The sequence below is a fragment of the Anser anser genome (assembly GCF_964211835.1).
Source record: "Anser anser genome assembly, chromosome: Z".
Classification (NCBI taxonomy): Eukaryota; Metazoa; Chordata; class Aves; order Anseriformes; family Anatidae; genus Anser; species Anser anser.
In genome coordinates this window covers 64,017,750-64,035,913 of record NC_139723.1, presented here as the reverse complement: position 1 = coordinate 64,035,913, position 18,164 = coordinate 64,017,750, and the positions used below count along the sequence as shown (strand labels likewise).

The following is an 18,164-nucleotide window of genomic DNA, read 5'->3' as shown; positions in this document are numbered from 1 at the left end:
GCTACACAGATACTGCCAGCCTCCAGGAGAAGTGTGCACTGCTGGTTTGAGGAGCAGGTGGTTTGCCAGACAGCATCTCCAAGACCCTTCTTCCAGTTGTCCTCACTCTGAACTTGGGAGCTGCCATCACCTGAATTAAATCAACATGTTCAATAGACAGAATAAACTTGCCTTTGCCCTGCCTTGTGCTGACGAACAACAGCTGCTGAGGAGATGAAGCAACAAGACAGGGTACAGTGGACAACTCTCCAGCCTAGTCGCTGTTGCTCCTCTATGCTGGGGACACACTTTGCCATGTGGTAAACTTACCAGAGGAGCCAGTCTTCCCACTGCAGCAGGAAGGCTGAGCCATGAAACCCTGCCAAAATGCTGTGCAGGTTCAACCCAAAAACTCCTACAGAGAATACATCCACATCCTTCCCAGCCTGTATCAGCCAGAAGGTTTTCGTGTCAAGGAAACCCTTGTGAGCCTAGTTAGGTTAGCTTTTAAGCCACCTTTCTCAGCTGAATTTGAAAGATCACATGTGACATAAGCAGATTTTAGTTTTTTCATTGACTGTAAAATCCTTATGTATAACTTGAGCTTGATCAGGGACACCTTCTCCGCCACAATCCGGGGATCCCTAGAAGCTCACCCTGCTCATACTAATATCAACACATAAAGCTCTTTCTTCCACATCTTTTTTTTTTCTTTAGTTCTAAAATCCAAAAATCAGCTTTACCCTTCCAAAAATCTAATGAAAAATCTACAGCACTTGGAATACAATTCTCCTTTATCCACATATCAAAATATCCAAGGGAATAGTTTGTTGGGAATGTGAAGGTCAAAGGCAATTTTGGCTGCAGTGACCATGAAAATGTGGAGTTCAAGATATTTTGGACAGTGAGGAGGGTGCACAGCAAGCTCACAGCCCCGGACTCCAAGAGAGCAGACTTTGGCCTTTTCAAGGATGTGCTTGGTAGAGTACCATGGGACAAAGCCCTGGAAGGAAGAAGGGCTCAACAATGTTGGCTAATATTCAAGGATCACTTTCTCCAAGCTGAGGAGTGATGTATCACAACAAAGAGGAAGTTGGGCAAAAATGGCTTTCGTGGATGAACAAGGAGATCCTGGACAAACTCAAACACACACACCCAAAAAAAAAAAAAGGAGTCTACAGAGGTTGGAGGCAAGGACAGGCAACCTGGAAGGAATACAGAGATGTCTGAGTAGCCAGGGATCAAGTCAGGAAAGCTAAAACCTAGATAGAATTGAATCTGGCCAAGCATATCAAAGGCAACAAGAAAGGCTCTTACAGGTACCTCAGTGATAGAGGACTGGAAGACTAGGGAAAATGTGGGCCCTCTCCTGAAGGAAACAGGAGACCTGGTTACTCAAGACAGTGAAAAGGCCAAGGTACTGAGTGTCTTCTTTGCCTCAGTCTTTACACGCAAGTAAAGGCCATCAGGAATTCCAGGTCCCAGAGGCCAGGCTGAATGGCTGGAGCAAGGAAGATGTATCTTTGGTGGAAGAGGATCAGGTCAGGAAATATTTGAGCAAATTGGACTTACATAAGTCCATGGGCCCTGGTGAGATGCACCCATGAGTGCTGAGGGAGATCGCAGATGTGATTGCAAGGCCACTCTCTATAATCTTTGCTCAATTATGGCAAAAGGGAAAAGTACCCAAAGACTGGAGGAAAGTGTTACTCCTAACTTCATGAATGGCAAGACGGAGGACCCAGTGAACTACAGACAGGTCAGCCTCACCTTGATCTCTGGGAAGATGGTAGAACAGCTTGTCCTGGAAACCATTTCCAGGCACACAGAGGAGAAGGAAATAATCAGGAGTAGTCAGCATGGATTCACCAAGGGGAAGTCATGCCTGGACAACCTGATGATCTTCTATAATGAAATCACCAGCCTGATGGAGGAGGAGGGAGCCATGGATATTGTCTTCCTGGACTTCAGTAAGGCCATTGATGCTTTTCCCCATAAGATCCTCAGAGGGAAGATGTTAAAGTATGGGCTGGATGAGCAGACAGTGCGGTGTATCAAAACTCACTGAATGGCCAGACCCAGAGGGTAGTGATTAGTGGTGCAAAGTCTAGTTGGAGGCCAGTAAATGAGTGGAGGACCACAGGGGTCAACACTGTGTCCAGTCCTGTTTACCATCTTCAGTAGCAGTGTGGACAATGTGGTAGGGTGCACCCTCAGTAAATTCGCAGATGACACAGAACTGTGAGGAGTGTCTGTCTCACCAGAGGGCTGTGCAGCCATCCATAGGGACCCTGATAGGCCAGAGAGGTGGGCTGACAAGAATCTCAGGAAGTTCAACAAGAAGTCCTTCACATGGGGAGGAACAACCCAAGGCACCAGGACATGCTGGGGTCCAGCCAGATGGAAAAGCAGCTCTGCTGGAAAGGACCTACAAGTCCAAGTTGACACCAAGCTGAACATGAGACAGCAATATGCCCTGGCTACCAAGCAGTCTAATGGTATTCTTGCCTGCATCAGGCAAAATATCATCAGCAGGTCAAGAGAGGTGATCCTTCCCCTCTACTCAGGACTGGTGATGCCACATTGTGTCCACTTCTGGCCCCCCAGTACAAAAGACACTTGTACAGGAGCCCAAAGGATGGCCACCAAGATGGTGAAGGGACTAAAGCACCTCCCTATGAGGAGAGGCTGAGAGAGCTGGACCTGCTCAGCCTGGAGAAGAGAATGCTCAGGGGGTATAAATACCTGAAGGGAGGGTGCAAGGAGTACAGAGTCTTATTCTTTTCAGTGGTGTCCAGTGCCAGGACAAGAGGCAATGGGCACAAACTGGAACACAGGAGGTTCCATCCAAACATCAGGAAACACATCTTCACTGTGCAGGTGACAAAGCACTGGCACATTTTGCCCAGAGAAGTTGTGCAGTCTCCCTCTTTGGAGATCTTCAGAAGGTGTCTGGACATGGTCCTGGGCAACCTGCTCTGGGTGCCCCTGCTTCAAGCAAGGGCATTGGACCAGATGGCCTCCAAAGGTCCCTTCCAACCTTAACCACTCTGTGGTCCTGTATTTCTGCATTTAATGTATGTGGGCATCAAGCATTAAGTGCTCTTGGTCTGAACCTCAAAATGGCAATACCAACTTTTGGAAAAAAATAAATAAATCATTCTGCTGGAGCAGATAATGGAAGAACAAGGGGCATTTGTGCACCTGCACAGAGCTCAGCAGTGCCCACAAGGGAGTGAAGACCCCATGCAACCCCGGAGCCACAACAGTCTGCAGGAGGACACCTCTGCAACCAACCGTCTCCTTTTCATACGCAAGAGACCACCTGGGGCTTTCTTGTCCCAAGGTCGCTACTGTGCCCATTATCACCAAATAATGGGATGTGGGGTTGTACAGGAAAGGAGCTAAGCGGACTTTTAGCCAATTAATTTCAGAATTGATTCCCTCTGCTGCTGGCATCCTCTACAGCCAGCAGGGCTCTTCACTGTTATCCAATGCAATGCACACACCTTTGAAAAATGATGCTTTCAAGCCTGCCCTGTGGTGCAGTAAATTTGAAAGTGCTCTTAATAATAATAAGGATCAACATTGACTTTAATGGTCTTCAAACCCTTCGTGTAATTTTATTAGCTACCCAACACAGATGCAAGCAGGGGTGATGTCATACTTTTTCCCTTGCTCTGAAACCTGAGTCAGGCGCCAGAGATAGAAACCAATTTTATTGCCTGTAATCAGATTAAAGTTTCTGGCGGCTGGTGATCAATAGGTGATTGCTGGAGTAACCCAGAAATACAGAAGGTCCTCGTGAAGATACAGCTTGGCTCAGATTGGGGCGAGGGTCTAGCAGACTGTATGCAGAGTTGTGGATATCATCATATGCCTGTAAGCACCTGAATTAGCATGGGCAATCTGGCATTTAATAGCATTGCTGTCAATGCAAGCACCAAAAAGAGTGCAGTTTCACAGCACCAAACAAGCTGTTTACATTCTGGTGGTGATTCCCAGAACTCCCCTTTTTATTGCAGAGTCCATTGGCATAAATATCACATGTAAATAGAATCACAGAATAGTATCATAGAATCCCTCAGGCTGTAGAAGACCTTTAAGATCATGTAGTCCAACCTTTAACCTAGGTATGACAAGTACACCACTAAATCATGCTACTAAGTTCTACATCTACATATTTCTTGAAAACGTCCAGGGATGGTAACTTGACCTATATAGGGCAGCCTGTTCCAATGCGACACAACCCTTTCAGTAAAGAAATTTCTAGTATTATCCAACATAAACCTCCCCTGGTGCAACTTGGGGCCATTTCCCCTCATCTTATCACTTAGTGCTTGGGAGAAGAGCCCAGTCCCCACCTTGCTATAGATTCCTTTAAGGTAACTGTAAAATACAATAATGTCTCTCCTGAGCCTTATTTTCTAGGGGCTAAACAACCCCAGATCGCCCAGCCACTCCTCGTAAGACTTGTTCTCTAGACCCTCCACCAGCTTTGTTGCCCTTCTTTGGATATGCACTATAGGTACTGTACCACCATCATATGGGCAACCTAACACTTATCTGTGTGTAAAAGCTCTTTTCTGAGCCAAACTCTTGTTGTCTTCCTCTGCATGACACAGTGAGCATCATTGCAGGCCTGAATTTGTAAGCACCATAACAGTTTGCTGTCTTTGCCAAGAACAGGAAATAACTGTGGTAACCCTGTGATATCCACATAATACCCATTACATATCAATGTAATGACCTCCACTCGACCTTGCAGAACTCAGACCCAGTGGATCAAAATACAAAGTAAACAGAAAAGAAAAATCAGAACAGCAACGAAAGAGAAATTAGGAAGCTGGAGAAGTCCATGACCATTGACTGCTTTAACAAGACTTTTTCAATAAGCTGATAAGATGCAATTACCTCATCATCTGAATATTGCAGCAGTAAAATCAATGCTACTTAAGGAGTCTGACAATCAATTAGGCACTCTCTCGATATTTGTGAAAGTCAAAGCAATTCTGTGTAAAACATTGATTCATGCAGAGATATCATTAAAGCACCACAATACTAGTTCCCTAATGGATATTGAGAAAATTAATTTATTCCAGCTATGGAATTCTGGTAAAACCAGACCTCTGAATCTTCATCTTAGCTGGACAAAGGTGTGGGTTTTTGTTGGTTTTGTTGTTGTTTTTGTTTTATTTTGCTTTGTTTTTCCCTAGGTGAGAACTCTTCAGCAATTTCATCAGATTTGGGCAAGAGGCACCCATGTAAGCCTCAGCACATACCTGCCTAACATACAGACCTACTCTCTGGTTGGGCTTATCGTATATTATCCTAACATCATTATCCAGTGGGTAATGCTAGATAATGTGATTTTGGCTTTAGCTCAATGTATCTGACTAGTAAATAGACCTGCAAATGTGTAACAAACAAAAATCAGGGTCACAAAGACCCAAATTATCACGTACCTAACATCTTTTGAGTGTTTCAACAGGCAGACATCTAGCTGCCTTTCAGCATCCCTGGATGTCCTGTGATTTACGTACACTATGGATGTCAAGCATAGGAATGGATTGCTGTGAAAGGCTGTGGAATCTACATATTTCAAGATTTCTTAAGAGCAGATTAGAGAAAAAACTGCCAGGAATAAACTGGGCATCATTGCTACTGTGCTCCAGCCAAGAAATGGGCTACACAATCTCTTGAGGCCCTACAATTCTATAACACTAAAAAAGCCCCTGATACCCACTTCATGGTTTTCTGATTCTATAGAAAGTCTGTCTGGACTTTTATCAGATGTTTAGATAGTAACTCAGTATTAATTTAGTCATAACAATCAAACCTAGAATAACATGGATCAATTTTATTTCTGGCATGATTTGGCTTCCCTAGAATTATATCAGGGATTAATTTAGTTCAGCATTTGGATAATTAATAATCTATCAATGTCTTACATTAATGTGCATATTGAGTTATTCTACCATCATTTAAAACAGTGGCATCACTAATGAGACCATTAACTATAGAGAATATGAAGTCACATTGGATTCATGTTTTCATTATTTCTGTCTAAGGTTAGATTTTAGCCCAGTCAGTTAATAAATGCCAGGGTGATGCTGGCACAGAAAATATGCATCTCTTAATTCTCATTAAGATGTCAGGAAGAAAGGTAGTAAATAGACAGATGTGACTGTTTTGTATCACAGGGTCCTGCCAGACAGAAGAAAACTAAAAGGTATATTCTCATTTAGATTATGATATACACAGTTGCTTTTGGCATATTATTTCTGAAATTACTTGAGCTGTACCAAATTCAGAAGCTAATTAGAACTTAGATCTAGAAAAAACATCAGCTCCTGCTGAACTTTAAATACACAAGTAGCTGCACTGAAAACAATGGCTAAATTTAAGCTCACACCTGAGCACTTGCAGGATAGATTGCCATGGCTCCTCAAGTGTGATTACAAACACAAATCTTATCCCAGCTCCCTGACAAATTAACAAAGCCTGACAACCTTTTCAAGTTGAGTCGGGTTGTAAGTGAGTCTGAGGTCAGACAGAGGAGTTCCCACTGGAGGCTGTTTTACAGACTAGTTGAACACCAAACCAAAATGTTAAAATGTTCTTTAATTTGGGGATTCTTAGAATTCAGACTTTAAGACTGCATATGTGAAGTGGCACAAACCGAAATGAAAACAAATTATTACAAGAGCCTCAGTTAACTGGAACTTTTAAGGCAAGCTTTAGAAATGACATCATGTTGGGATGGTCTTGCTATTACATCTCTAGCAAAAATGAGATAGACTTCAAAAGATGAAAATGACACCTCAGTGCATCGTATTATCAGTCAGACCGGCAACATAGAGTCAGTTTCATCTAATTGGGCATCAGGCCCATTCTTCATTGACACTCATAAAGAATAGATATTATGAGATCAAGAGCACAACAGCAGTCGAGATAAAGAACAATCTGATCCTTGCGGTACAGGGTGGTGCTTTAAATATTCACAGCCTATCCCAGTGGTGATATCAGCCAGGCAAAATGAAGTATTCTCTTGGGTCCACCAAAATAAAATCGACCACAGCTGAAAAAACATCAGAAAAGAACAGAGGCAGCGATGGCTACAGCTGAGTGGCCACTGGTAGCTATGCATATGTGTAGATTCTCCATCAAGAGTTATCACCAGTTGTACCCACACATCAGCCCTGGGTGTGGCTCACACCAGCACCTTCAGCATTGTCTTTGGTCCTCTGCCTTCCTACCTCTCTGCTCTCTGCTAACAAGGCCATCTGGTCAGCGTAACTTTTCCCCCTTTTTCCCTGCTCCACATAACGTCTAGGCTGAGAAGTGCTGGCAAAGGTGTTGAACTGATATGCATCTGTTATAGAAAGCAACAATTCCAACAGCAGTTGATGCGTATTAGTATGGATAAAAAGAGAAGACAGAAAGAGGGTACTCTCCAGGTATTTTTCTTTCCATTCCCATTTTTCCATTCTCGTTCCCTCTTTCTGACCTCCATCAGTAATGAATAAACTTGTGCTCTTAACAACTGACACAAGGCACATAGGCAGGGACTCTGGAAAGGATCATGTTTTCTGGATTCTTTCGCCCTGTCACAATTTCTCAAAGCAAGGCACGAGCTGTTTGTTTCACCAGATCCCATCTCCAGAGACATTTCCTGGTGATACAAAGCAGCAACAAGAAAGTCCCACTGATGAGGAAGAAGATTGCTTGTTCCCCTGTATGCAGCACTGTCAGTCTATGTGGAATTTCATGGACCAGTAGTACATGAGATAAACTGAGTTTTTCTAACATCTTCCACACTGTAGTATCAGCACCCGTCACAGGTGAAGCAGGAGCTGTATCAAACGGAGGTGACATGCCACCATGCACCCATGCAGCCCTGCTCCCAGCAGCAGAGCAGGAAACCAGCCTGGGGGAAGAGCACCCCTCACTGGGTGCTCCAGAGGCAGGAAACCCTATATAACCCAGATCAGAGGTGGGTGAGTTGTGCCCTCACCCCAGGACTCCCCACCACTGGTGACACTGCAGGAACAGGACTCCAACACGCAATGCGTATGTGGATCATTCCCCTTGGTAAGTATGTTAAGTGAGTTGTGGGGAACAAGGTCTCCTGGAGGCCAGGAGGGAGTTACATATTCATGCCAAAAGGATTTCCCACCCTAACCCAGTCTCAACCACTGATGTGCTATAGCTTCAACAGCAACTGGAAACTGAGCATGTTAAAGAGAAAACTCTATAGGCTAAGCCCTTATGTGTAGCATTACTTGCTGAAATAAATGAGGTTATATGTGAAACCCCACTATTTTCAAATGTCACTGACACTATAATTCTGTAGGCCCTGGTTTTGTGTGGCTTTAAATCTCATTTTTAACAGTGCAATAACACAAAGACTGGAAGGGGAGGGAGAAGGAAGGGGTGAATTTATGCGATGAACTGTTCTTGGTTTTTGCTAGTGAGAGACTTTGCTACTTAAGGATGTAATACTTCAGGGTTTCATGGATTAATAATTTTTAGGCCTAATCAGAAGGTGCAGAGACCAACTGAGTGTTACTAGTTACACAGTTTACACAGCAAAGTGAAACAGTCGATGTGCCAGTATCTTGTATAAAATTAATTGGTTCATTAACACCAAACACGGTCAAATAGAAGAGTCTAGGTGCGTACACTTTCCCTCTCTGTTCCTGCAAAAAAGTCACTCCTATTGATATTGGGAGAGATTTAAGGTAAAAAGAAGAGATATTCAGAGAAAGAAAATTGCCTGTAAATAAACCCAGTGCCAAATAAGAAAACATGAGAAAGTGCAACGCCTGTGCTAAGAATGCCATGCTGACTGCACTGTTGTGCTTGCAGGAATGATGAGCATACTCCAAAAAAAACAGGCTCCGTTATTCCGAAGTTGATATACACAAGCCTTAGAAAACCCTCCCAGCGAAATTCCTCAGCCTCCTGAAGTCACACAGACTCTCATGGTGCCTGGATGTCACCTTCAGACTCCAGAATAGTTATTAGAGGCCATAAGAGCTCAAGCTCTCTTTTCTTGGACTTCTCCTGGGAAGGCATGCTGAACAGTGCTAGCAGAAGAATGAAGCCGCTCTGTGCTCCCAGTGACTTCGCAAGTTAGGTACTGGAGGCAGCCAGACATACCTTTTATGCCAGGACCTTCCCCCTCTATAACACAAAAGTTGTTATGGAGTCTGTCACCAGGCAGTCGATTCCACTCCGTGTAGAGTTATTCCTGGGTTCATCTCCCAGTCTCATGAATAAGGCAGAAGCAATTATCTCTTGCTGTTAATGTAAGCAATTTCAACTACAGAGCAAAAGAGAATTTAAAAATTAAGACTTCAAATAAGGAATCACTCTAAGAAGGTAGTTTTGTGTGCTGAAGACGCTCAGACTTCATCCTGGTGCTTGTAACTGCTCCCAGTGTGGGCTGACAGTGCTTTTAACACACTCTTTGTAACAGTGCTGATTTCTCCTGTGGGTCACACAGTTATGCCTCATACCATGTGCAGGAAAAGACAACACAAGAGAAGAGTCTGCATTGCAATTCCTGGGCAAACTGGGATCAAAAATGCTGTTAAGTGACTCTCAATAGTAAAGTCCAACGAGGAGTTAGAACATAAATAGCCATTTTGGTCATAATTAACAGCGGCGTGTTCGGGTGCTGTGTAAGAGGAAATTCAGAGGCTCGCGTGCACTGCTGGTTGTGCAGTGGCACTGAGCAGAGCCACGCTTAGCATCATTACAGCATTCCAGACAGATTCACAGTCGGTCATTCTCACCCACCCAAGGAAAAGATGGGCTCTGTGCCAAAGTGGCTTTCCATATTTGACATTTCACTGCATGTGCCATCAGACAGCTCAGGGCAGAGAGTGGGAAGTTTACTAGCAGTGTCTGGAAGAGTTTAGACAGCTGTTGCTTTCCACTGCCTTTCTGAAAGTCCTGAAGCACCAAACTTGTGCACAATGTTATCTCCAAAGCTCTGATCAAGAATGCATCTGTGGGGGATTCAACTTCAAATACATAAAAGATTACAGCAAAGAGGAGAAAAACTGGCTGTCCCCATGTCAACAGTGGAACAGACCAGACAGAGTGGGTGTAGTGCAGCAAGCTAGCTGGATGTGAGCTGGATATCACTCCAGGAGTGAGGATAGCAAAGCCCTGGAACAGCTCACCTGCAGAGGCACCAGAGAGCCCCGTACAGAGGGATGGTAACAGATATAACCCATCTCAACACAGGGCAAGGAGATGAACTTGGTGAGCTCTTGAAGGTCTTTCCAGACGTGAAGGGCTTTACATGTTTCAAGCAGCAAGACCATACAGATATTACTGTCATAACATTAATACTTACAGACTCCTTTCTGAAGCCAGATAACTTTCCCAGAATGCTAGGGCTTGATTTCAGCCTATCTCAAATGGCTGCACACACAGAAGGACCGTGCTGTCCCTCTACCTCCTAGCAAGCTTCTTGCTGTTTGCTGAAATGCTCTTCTTTTCCCTAGTCCCTTTGCTCTAGGTCTCTCCCTCTGTGCTGTTCTGCATTCACACAGGCTTGGACATCCACCTAGCTTGGACCCCCAGTGCAAGCAGCTTCACACCTTTGACTGGCATCAGTGATACCAGACCATCGGTGATACCATTGGTCTGGACTCTGTACTCCCCTCCAACTTATTGGAGAGATCTCACATCCCTGCTAGTATCACTTTTTCATGAGAAGACAAAGATGGTCAAAAATTGTCATTATTAACATAGATCAAGTGGCACGTTTTGGCAAAGTACATGCCCAGAACTCATTTTGTGGCAATACAAAATTAAGATTTGACTCTATATGCAACTGGGGCCAAGTAAGGAGTCTGGAGGGAATACTGTGTCCTACCACAAGACTTAAATAAGGGAGTAAATGAAAAGTTTGAAGCAAGAAGGGTTTTCCAGCGACAGACCAGAGACAGTGCTGCAGAAATTCCTGCAGAGGCCACAGCCAGCACAGGGCGCAGCAGCCCTGCTGAATTTGTCACATGCATTTCGGTTTCCTTGAAAGGTTGAAATGATCTTTGACCAGATATGTTTTAAAGAAAGTCTTTTTAATTGACACAGGTTTTTTTCCGGTGCTAATGAAAACCCTTTCATGATTAATTCAGAATCCTGATATTTGAAGAGCCCTGATGCTGTGGTATTATATAGCTATCACAGAAAATTACCACTTCAGGACAGATGGTGCAGTGGTGTTGATGAGTAACAATTAAGCCCAATCATTAAGGGCTCTTCTGCTCATTGAAGACATACACTGAAGACATGTGTACATAGAGTAGATATGACTTGTTTTCTGCTGGCAGTACCCTCATAGACTTTTTAGAGAACCTTTTTCATCTTTAGAGGAATTAATTAAAGGGGTTGTATCTAAATTATGACTTTCGGTTCTCATTCCTAAGTGTTAAATTAAAAAAAAAAAAGTTTATTTTCTTTAACTTTGTTACATAGTACTTATAATCATTGAAGACTACAAATTTGAGGGCTGATGTATTATACCTTACTGTTAAGTTTCTAATTTTGAACAACCAGATGTACCAGATCTTTAAAATTTGGTATCAAAGGAACTCCACAAAGTCACAAGGAAGACTCTCCCAACTCCATCCCACAAGGGGACAAGTGTACTGTTACTTCAGTACAATAAAAGTTGGGTAATCTGTCAAGTGAGCAGACTAGGAAGGACGATTTAATAAACAAGGGCATTTGGTATTTTTTCAGTAGAGGAAAAAGAGAAGGGTGACTGAAATGTATCACTGGTCTGATAACAGCAATTCATTACAGATTTTAAACACTATAAAACCCACCTGACTCTTGGAGAGGATGGGTGACAAGCACATCCTCACCAGCTGGAAGCTAGCCAGTGATAAGTTTGACCTCAGTCTGGTGGAAATGCAAGTCTTCGTTTACTTTATTTAACACACCTCACAGGTCCTGTCCCCTAGGCAAACAGCAGCCAGTCCTGTTTTCAGCCTGTGGCGTTCTTCCCACGGATCGAATGCCCTGTCCACCTGGAGTCCTTCGAAGCAAAGGAGGTCCTTGTGGCAGCACGGAGGGGAGAGGGCACAGTGAGGGTGCTGCATCCTTTGCTGTACAACAACCACAAGGGACATGGAAACTGATGATGGAGTTGATCTAAACTCCAAGACAGTCTTCACAGCCTGTTGCCTTCACCGGGATGTGCGAAAAGGCAGATAGCTGGGGCAGACAAGGCTTGGCCTCAGCATTTATATTCAGAAGATGCAGACAAAGACAGAAGTCCCAGAATTTGTTTGTGGTGGTAGGCTTGAAATCTAGCACCAGCACATGAGCTGAGCACTGGAGTCACAGACTCCGAAGACGACACAGCCAGGTAAATGAAATACTGCAGCATTGAAGACTGTAATGGTAGCATATTAAAGAGATGCACCTAAACAAGCCTACACTGCAAGACAGGACCTGCTCAAAAGAGGGAGAGAAGAGCGCTGTCTGTAGCTGCTTGCACAGAGCTGGGAGGGAAGAGCAGAGCCCTGAGGAGGGATAGCTCTTAGGGGCAACTGTCCGGCACTGGCAGGAACACCAGGTTTGCCTGCAGACTCTCTGCAACTATTTCCCTTAAGAAAGAGGCAGGTTTAAAGTCAGGGGTTCCTCTGTGCCATTAGTGATGATAACAGGACAAAATACTGCTGGAGGAAGCCATGTGAAAACAAAGCTGGGTGAAATACCCATTCAGATATTTGCAGAGATAGAAGCAGAATCGTGGTTGCTTCAAAGACGATAGTAACTATTCATCACCAATTTTCTGATGAGAGTCTATAGACAGGGTCATGCTAACCCATTGCCCTCTTCTCCCAAGATAAAAGCATGTATGATACCAAGGGGAGCAGAAAGCATATGTTAAATAGCTAACTTGTGCCTTGCTATTATACTCCGCTTTCCTACATAATAACCTACTCTTCTCTATTTATATTCACATCTACATTTAATGCTCACTGAAGACTACAGTCTTGTGTTTGATGTTCAGCTGAAGACATGATTCATCACAATCCTCATTTTTAGTAATGGAAAAAGGCTGTGGTAGAAAAAAACAGATGAGACTGCTTTTCATCTTGGTAGCCATGTAACCTTTTCATGAACTTGGAAAGTCATACAAAGAATGGCAGCCGCAGCCTATCGCGGGTGATTCACAAAGTTTTCTGAATGCTGCACGATCTCCCTAGCAGTATCTGATCTCTCCTGCTTTAAAGGAAAAAAAATAGACAGTAAATAACCCACTTCTTGACCCACCATTTCTGTTGTTGTTTTTCACATGAGATGTAAAAGATATTCTATTTATTGTAAAAAAAAATTTTATTAAAAAAAAAAACGAAAAACAACAGATGTTATCAGTTCTATGTCTGTAGACCTAAGAATGAAAACAAGGCGCATAGGTCAATTATTAACTTGTTTTTCACGCTCTGCCCTGCAGCCAGAGCCACCAGTGTTATGACTCCCAACCAGCTGATGGGAGGGCAGCATGGCACTCCCTTCAAGGCTACCAACAACAACCCTCTAAGAACAACCTAGTGCGCGGACACAGAGTGCAAATAACCTCTCATATCGACCCACAACAGAATATAGTGTAGTGCTCTTTCTTGTGAGAATAACTGGAGCACAGGACTATTTTCTGTCATGGAGTATTTACACTCAGATTATCCTAAGTGTTCTTGCATCTGGTAGCATGGAAAACTCAGTGTTCTCAGGGTTGAAAATGTTTCATGCACAGAAGCTAGCTGCTAACTATTATTTAGCCACATCTTTATAAATCTCTTTGCACAGAAAATATATTTACCTCTGTCTTTTCCAAACTAGCTAATTTGCCTTAAAATAACCAACATCAGACTGTAAGAGATCAGACATAACTGGGTTAGATGACACTATAATTTAAGAATATAATTTAACGCTAACTTTTAATACCAAAGCGAAAGATTGAAATTCCACTGGAACATGTGAATTCATTAAACCAAAGTTATTTCCATCCTTCAGAATGTGTTCCTTACAGAATTAAGAAGTAGTATAAATGACCTCCAAATTCTCATTTGCTATTAGGGATATTACAGTTTCATTTGAATTAAAAACTTTCTGCATTTCTGGGTAAAAGACAAGAAAGCGTCCTTCACCTCTTTTGTTCCTGCCTTCTCCAGAATGATTTCAGCCATCGGGGGTTACGGTGAGCAATGACCTAGAGACTTCTTTCCAAAGAGCGTGCCATTTCCCATCTCCCCTCTCTCCCGCCCCCCAGCATCACCTATCTCTGTCCCCTCACATCACTATCTGAGTGGCTAGCTGCTGGGGCAGGGACCTGGCACCTGATTAAGCGCTGCTGAGAGGCTCTGGAGGGGAACCAGGTGATGCCGGATGGCCCTGAAATAGCTGTCCTAGAAACCAAGAAGGCCACATTTTCTGCCTGAAGGTAACTCTCAGTCCCAGTCCAACTCTCCCTTCCTTCAGCATGGGCATCACAGCTCTGCAAAAGGGACAATCTGGCCCCTGCACCCCCGAAAATCTTCCCACAGACTCAGGAAGAGACTAAAAACAGAAGGACAGAGGACAGGTGCAGCTCTGTTTTCTTTCTACCCCCAATTCTCCCTACACCTCTATTAAAAAGCAATGATTGAAACCCATTTCCCTCCTTGTTATTCCTACATTATAATTGTTTGTAAATGCCATTTTTTCTTTAATTACCCCTTCCTACATATACATGAGAATGAGAATAAAGAACAATCCAACATTGCAATTGAATTACAAAAGCATTGCACACGGCTGTCCTATTAACTTCATAGCAGTGATGTGTTATAAAATGCAAACTGCAGAAAAGGGGGTAGTAATTTGTTTATAAATATGTTAATTAGGTAGAGCAAATGCCATATTGCCTGAGAAAAGAAAATCACTGATTGCAAAGTATGCCTTCTAGCATAGATTTCACAGGGCAAAATGTAGTTAATAAAACTACCTTTATGCTTTGTATTACAGCTTTTTAGCATAAATAGCTAATAACCAATTTACATTAATGGTATTGGCACAAATGTAAATTAGGGTCTTTTTGTTTGTATTGCTGAAGTGCAATTCTATTGCCAGACAATTGTATTTGGCCATTTCATTAACTGGAGAGATCTAAGAAACAGATACAGTTCCAGGGCCAGCCCCAGGAATATTAACATGGAAAAGAAATCGCAGCGCACACCTGGCTGCAAGCTGGGGATCACGAGGGGCTCTGTGTCCCACAGCCCTTTGTTCCTCTATCACCCAGCCAGGCTGAGAGAGACCACGGCTCACAGAGGCCGGTGCTGTCTCACGTTGGGCTGAAAGCAGTCTCATGCAGCTCTTGGAGAGACATCAGCTGCATTTCTGCTCTGAATCACTGGCAGCGAGGTCTTGCAGCGCTGGCTGCTGCCCCCCCCCCCCCCCCCCCCCCCCCACCACAACAAAAAGAGAGGGCTGGAGAAGCATGACCAAAATCTGGGGTTATTTAGTTGAAAGGGGGGAGCTGGTTTTAAGCCAGCTCCACCTGGCTGGCTCAGACCCAGCAGCAGCTGCCCTGCACCCTGCCACACCAGGGCCTGCTGCCCCGGACTGGACCATGACTGTAGGCTGGCCCTTCTGCCTCTCCCTCTGCTGCCCTTCCCTCCTTCTCTGGAGACCAGACATTTGACTTCACAGCCAGAAAATACCCTCAGCACCCAAAGCTTCAGTCACCGAGCAGGTCATTTTTGATGACTGCATTCCCAAACAGCAAAGAATGGCATTAAGGGGTTCGGCATCAGATGCAGGCTCCGGGCACCAACCTCAGCAGAGGGAGGATGATGTGTTGCAGCAAGGACAGAAGTGGGCCTGCCCTCTCCCTAACATGACCATGCTGTCTCCTCTGTTAGCCAACAGTCTTGCACTCCTAGAGCGATTTAGAGCACCCTCCTCTTCACCATCGTGAAACCTTGCTCCAGCAGCTGGGAGAGGTGCCGTATATTTTCTCAGGCGTAGGAAGCGATGTGGAACCTTGCAGGGGATTTACACCACAGCTTCTCTGCATCCCCTGGATAATGGCTTTCCTGCTTGACACCTAGAAAAAGGGACTGTTGCAGCATAATGATTTTTATCAGGTTAGATAGCAGGTGTGGAAAGGGGCCTTTACAGCCCACTAAATGAACGTTTCTGCTAGCCAAAGATCAAATGTAAATGTTGGCAAATTACTGACAATGCACATGAAAGCCACACCGTCCCATCTGCTATAGCAATAGAGGTTTTTCCATTTCAGGCCTCATTCATCTGGGACCTTTCATATTCACAGGGTCTTTCTTTAGTCATGCTATGTAAGCAGCTACTGGATATACCGAAAGCCAATTTTCCCATATACTTAAGTGTGCTGCTGGAGGGACAATAAATCATGAATCTATTTCCAATTTCATTACCCTTTATGTGATATTGATACAATAGCATCCTTTGCCTTCATCCGCTTGTTTCTGAGATGAAGACTAGAAGAAAGTCTTCTTCTCTTTATATAAATTGGCAATTAGCTGTTTTCCTTTCCTTTCATAAGGACTGAAAGTGACAGACATTTTCTACAGCAAGCTTTTGGAGAAGGGACGTGTATTGGTTCTCTGTAGTTTCACTTCATGACATGGAATACACAGGCTGATTTTTACTGCCGTTGACACCAGTAAAACATCTCCAGAAAATTCCTAACAAACTCAGATATAATTTGTCCATTTGAATATGATCAGCCATTTTAAAAAATCCTGATGTGACTATACATAAATATATATATTCATCAGTCACACACACACATAGCCCATCATCAATGAGCAATGTAATTCTAGTAGAACAACAGAATTAGAGCAGATCTCTGCCTTGTATTTAACCCGCATTGCTGTAAATCAAGAACATTTTCATTAAAGTTCATCAAATTCTATTGGTGCAACTCCAATGTAAATGAGGTCAGAACTGGGCTTCGTGACCTCTGCATCCTCTGCCCACTACAAGCACACAGCATTATGAACTAAGTAAGTGTGGTAGGCAAGATAATGCTATCCCCACAGCATACAGAATATTAAAGGCAATTAACAACATCAACAAGATGAGTGTTATGAATGGTCAGTACTTAAGAGAAGCAAAAGAGGAGAATCATTTCTCTGGAGATCTGGCACCAGAAGACAGAGCCCATCATGTTAGGTCAGTGCTCCAAGCTGCCTCTGGTCTGGTAATTACTTAAAGTAGTTACCATCTGATTGTAATTAGGTGGACTAAGTGAAAGACTTCATAGTTTCACTTGCATTCCTAAGCAACTAGACCAATGATCCAGTTGGCTCTGGTGGCTCTCTTGCATATTATGAGCCATACAAATACCAAATTGAGTTAATTTTGATTCATGTTAAACTTATACGGTCCGATTCAAATCCCATTATCTAAATACAAAGATTCCCAAGGGGTTTCATGAGGTTTGGATCAAATCTACAATGACAAATGCCAAGTTTGTAGGGCCAAAATGAGCTGCTACACCAGTGCAATTTCAGCATAACTCTATTAAAGTCAGTGGGGCTACACTGATTTATGTGAGTCCAACTGAGAAAATTTAACCATTAGTGGTCTGCACAGGAGTACAGCATGCTTACCATTTTATAGCAGCCCTAAGGATTACTTTTTGTTCAAAAAAATCCCTGTTTTTTTTTCAGCTGTAGCTGTTGTATGTTCTCTTGATGGTTTTTCAGAGGTTTTTTCATACCTTGTTTAATGAGCTCATGATTTCTCCTAGCAAAAATATTTGTTACAACCTATAATGGGGCAGAAAAGCTCTTAGTACAATGTAGCCTTTGAGTAAAATACAGCATTTACTCACACTTAGAGGTATTCATTGACTTCAATGATGTTGCCTGAGAGGAAATGAGAGAGGAATTTGGTCAATTATATATGTATGATTTTTACAGAACCAGCTTGAGAGTGACAAAAATAATCATTAATGAAGGCTAATGGGAAGGTTCTGGGGTACAGAAATAATGTTTTATAATTTCACTGTAAAGGCAAGGATGGAAGGACTAGAAATGAGTAATTACAAGAGCCACGACCCAATATGGAACAGTGCATTTGGGAGTATATGACCACTAATGCTCTCACATACTGGTATTTCTATA

General features: G+C 43.3%; 1 long non-coding RNA gene across 1 annotated transcript in view; it reads right to left on the bottom strand.

Moving 5' to 3' along the window:
* The window catches only part of LOC310889772, a 67,977-nt gene that overhangs the window by 26,735 nt on the left and 23,078 nt on the right, over positions 1-18,164 (bottom strand). Inside the window, exon 4 of the long non-coding RNA XR_014576792.1 lies at positions 17,873-17,906. This is a non-coding gene — a long non-coding RNA (uncharacterized lncRNA). The remainder of the gene's footprint in view (positions 1-17,872; positions 17,907-18,164) is intronic.